This window comes from Bison bison, unplaced genomic scaffold (assembly GCF_000754665.1).
Source record: "Bison bison bison isolate TAMUID 2011002044 unplaced genomic scaffold, Bison_UMD1.0 scf7180017864143, whole genome shotgun sequence".
In the NCBI taxonomy this organism is placed as follows: Eukaryota; Metazoa; Chordata; class Mammalia; order Artiodactyla; family Bovidae; genus Bison; species Bison bison.
In genome coordinates this window covers 3,633,756-3,637,783 of record NW_011494715.1, presented here as the reverse complement: position 1 = coordinate 3,637,783, position 4,028 = coordinate 3,633,756, and the positions used below count along the sequence as shown (strand labels likewise).

Below are 4,028 nucleotides of genomic sequence, written 5' to 3'. Positions count from 1 at the left end.
AATTCAGACTTAAATCGAAGAAAGTAGGGAAAACCACTAGACCATTCAGGTATGACCTAAATCAAATCCCTTATGATTATACAGTGGAAGTGAGAAATAGATTTAAAGGACTAGATCTGATAGAGTGCCTGATGAACTATGGACTGAGGTTCGTGACATTGTACAGGAGACAGGGATCAAGACCATCCCCATGGAAAAGAAATGCAAAAAAAAAAAAAAAAAAAAGGCAAAATGAGTCACCTGGGAGGCTCATTAATACTGGAGTGGGTAGCCTGTCCCTTCTCCAGCGGATCTTCCCGACCCAGGAATCGAACCAGGGTCTCCTGCATTGCAGGCAGATTCTTTACCAACTAAGCTATCAGGGAAGTCCATAAAATTAATAACAAAATATTTGCAAATGATTTCAGAAAAGGGCCACTTAAGACTTCTTCACTAAACATTATCTTAGTTTCTCTCTTAAGTAACAAAGACTCTAGAGAAAAAGATTTATACTTAGCAGACATGGAGGGTTGAGATTATTTCAATCATAGAAAGATTTCACTGTAGGAGTGCAGGGTTCCCTAAACTTGATTTATCCTGAATTTTTAGAAGCATATCAATAAATCTGGAGGCATACTGCCAGCTGCAAGCTGTGTGACATCACTTAGCACAAAATGGAAAAAGTGTTTTCTAATCATGAAGCTCTGGTTTCCATCAAGTCTAAATCCTATTATTTGGACTAACATCTTCTCTGTTAAATCAAATCCTGACTCTTACTTGTGGTTGCTTAACTTTTAGCAACTGTTTCTTCATCCATAAAATAGAGATAGTGGCTTACAATCGCTCAGTCACAGGTTCCTAACTCCAAAATGGTCTAAAACAGGTTTTTAATAAGTCTGGCTCCAAGTCATTTGGCGGTATAATGTGCTTTGATTTAAAGTCATCCCACTTAGGGTAATTATTCACAGTTGAAAAAGTGTTGATAATCCCAGTTACAGGGAGCCACTCCACAAAGACAGGATATGTATGCGTTTTATTGCTGTCTTCTAAAACACTACAGATTCTGAGTTCTGCTACACATCTGGCCTTGAAGTCCTTGGGTGGATTGCAGATCTGTATGATACCTTCTTTAAAGGATTGTGTAAGGATCAAGGCTATTGTTTGTATTGTGCTTGGCATACAGTTGCCGCCCAGTAAGTGGTAGTTACTACATTTGTTATTTCCTAACTTCAGTTCTCAAGTTTGTGGGGTTTTCCCTCCCTTCTGAGGAAACCTGTGTTGTATGAAGTCTGAACGGAAGGCTGTGGGGAAGGTTGGTCACTGTCTACTTGTGGAATTGCTTTTCAGCTGGAGCCTCAGTCCTGGGAGGACAGTCCTGTACTTCTCACCACTGCACGCTCTTCCCCTCAATGCCCTTCATCCCTCTTCTCTCACTGGAGAGTTCTTGGGAGCATGCTCATCTCAGCAAAGGAAAACAACAGGAGACTCAAGGGACAGGCTGCAGTAGCTTTAGCTTCCCGCTCCCTCCCCAATCTCCCTTAGCTCCTGGGAAGCAAGCAGTGGAAATGTTTGTAATAGTGATGTTTTCTATAGTGTGTTTTTTAGTTGTATCTTCCCTGTATCTTCTTGGTAATTTGAGGAAATTGTTACAGATGTATTGAAACAAATAGGTGCCAAGAAAAAGACTGATGGCAGAAGGAGATAAGTGATTTAGTGACCTGGGTCACTTTTAAGATTGTAGAGGGCATTTTTGGAAAGGAGGGGCATGTTCTTAAAGGTTGTTACTCTTCAGAAGGAGTGCAATCTAGCTTTGACATCAGCCCCCAAACCCTTAGGTGTAGCTGAGGATGAAAACATTTGGCAGAGCAGGGAAAGGAATCAAGTTGTATGTGAAGAGCTGGCTCAGAGCTCAGAAAAGAGCTGTTCCTTTTATTTATTGTGAAGTCTTTCCACATTTTGAGAGAGGAGTTGATGAATTGCTCTTAAAATACTCTCTGAACTGATTAATTTATTCATTAGTCCTTCACTGAGTATTTTTATATGCCAGACTGTATGTCCAAAATGATATTACTAATATATGGTGCTTAGTAAATATTAATTTTTACTAATAATTTTAACTTGAATTTCACAATAAAATGAAATTCTTATGGTTAAAAAAAAGCTTTATTCTCTTGACAAAAGAATATGTATCTATGTAAATTTAGGAAATATACACAAATGAAAAGAACATGGTTCACCTGGACCCCAGCAAGGTCCCAAGTTTCACTGTTAACATTCCAAAGTGACTATGGGATTTACTTTTATACAAATACATATATACATATATATGTATATATATATACACACACACATATTCTTTTAAACCATCCCCTTGTTAGATATTGCAAATTATTTCCTGTTTCTCTCTTAAAAAGAGAGTGCAGGGAGACTGGTTGGGGGGTGGTATATGGGAACTCAATTCTCTCTGAACCTAAAACTGCTCTAAAATATAAAGTCTCCATAAAAATAAATACAAAAGAGCAATTCTTTCTGATATGGTTGTGTATTAAAATACGGATTTTTTTTTAAGAAACAGTTTTTGTTTTCCTTAGGGAAGAGTAAATATAAAGTTCATAAGGATTGTTATGGTTCATTGATTTGAAAGGGAAAGATGATTAGAAATCTTTATAAAAGGAATAATTAGATTAACAGAGGATAATAGAGGTGTGTGTGTGTGTGTGTGTGTGTGCTCAGTCATGTCCAACTCTTTGCGACCCCTTGAAATAGTACCCTGCCAGCCTCCTCTGTCCATGGAGTTTTCCAGTATACTGGAATATAATATATATTATATAATATATAATAATATACTATATTATATATTATATATAAATAATATATAATTATATATAATATACTGGAATATAACAGCATAATACTGGAGTGGGTTGTCATTTCCTCCTCCAGGGAATCTTCCCGACCCAGGAATTAAACCCGTTTCTTTTGTCTCCTGCATTAGCAGGCAAGAGTTTTTACCACTAAGCCACCTGGGAAGCCCCTAATAGAGGTTTGCTGTTGCTGTTAAGTCGCTTCAGTCGTGTCCGACTCTGTGCGACCCCATAGACGGCAGCCCACCAGGCTCCCCCGTCCCTGGGATTCTCTAGGCAAGAACACTGGAGTGGGTTGCCATCTCTTTCACCAATGCATGAAAGTGAAAGTGAAGTCACTCAGTCGTGTCTGACTCTTAGCGACCCCATGGACTGCAGCCTACCAGGCTCCTCCATCCATGGGATTTTCCAGGAGTGGGGTGCCATTGCCTTCTCCGCTAATAGAGGTTTAACAGGTGTTAAAATAAAACCAGAACAGGACAGTAGTTAAAGAGGTCAGAAAAGATTTTATTCAGAAAAGCGTTTGCAGTAAAGGAAGAGACTTCAGTATAGAACTGGGCTCAGTTCCACACAGTGTAGGGGCGGGTGGATGAAAAATTACTAAGAGGAAACCTATGGGGTAAAGAGCATTCTACTTGAACTACCTATCGATTTTTACTGGAGGCAGGCCGGGGCGCTAGGATAAGTGGGGGAAGAGGAACCTGGCCAGAAAGTGAGGGTGATCATATATGGGTTATGGGGGATTCTGGCTAAACCAATTTAACCGCGTTCTTGGTAGAGCTGAGCGATGCAAAGATAGCACAGAAGTACAAAGGTTGAGGATTCAGAGGACCCTGGCTAAAGTTTGGCCGAGGGGAGATTCCGTTGCAGGAGAAAGAGCAAACTTCTCAAAAGAGGACTGGGTTCCCTTAAGCAGCCTATGGGTTCTGGGGAGAAGGGGAACTCAGAGGCAGGCGCAGAATGGCAGAGTTTTGAGCCTGCGGCCGCGGGGCGGGGCGGGGCTAGCACCTGGGCGGGGCTTACATCTGGGCGGGCGGCTGGCTGGGTTGTGGGGTGAGAGGGGCTGGCCGCGGGGTGGGCGGGGCCCGCAGGGGGCGGGCGGCGGGCGCCTGTTCTGTGCTCAGGAGCCCCAAGCCTATTGCGGGTGAGGGAGAGCCCGTCCCGCCCAGCGGTGGGCGGGACGGG

At 42.0% G+C, this 4,028-nt stretch overlaps 1 protein-coding gene across 1 annotated transcript in view; it reads left to right on the top strand.

Annotated features, from left to right (window-relative positions):
* The window catches only part of FDFT1 (farnesyl-diphosphate farnesyltransferase 1), a 26,713-nt gene that overhangs the window by 8,152 nt on the left and 14,533 nt on the right, over nt 1-4,028 (top strand). The gene's annotated exons all lie outside the window — the stretch shown is intronic.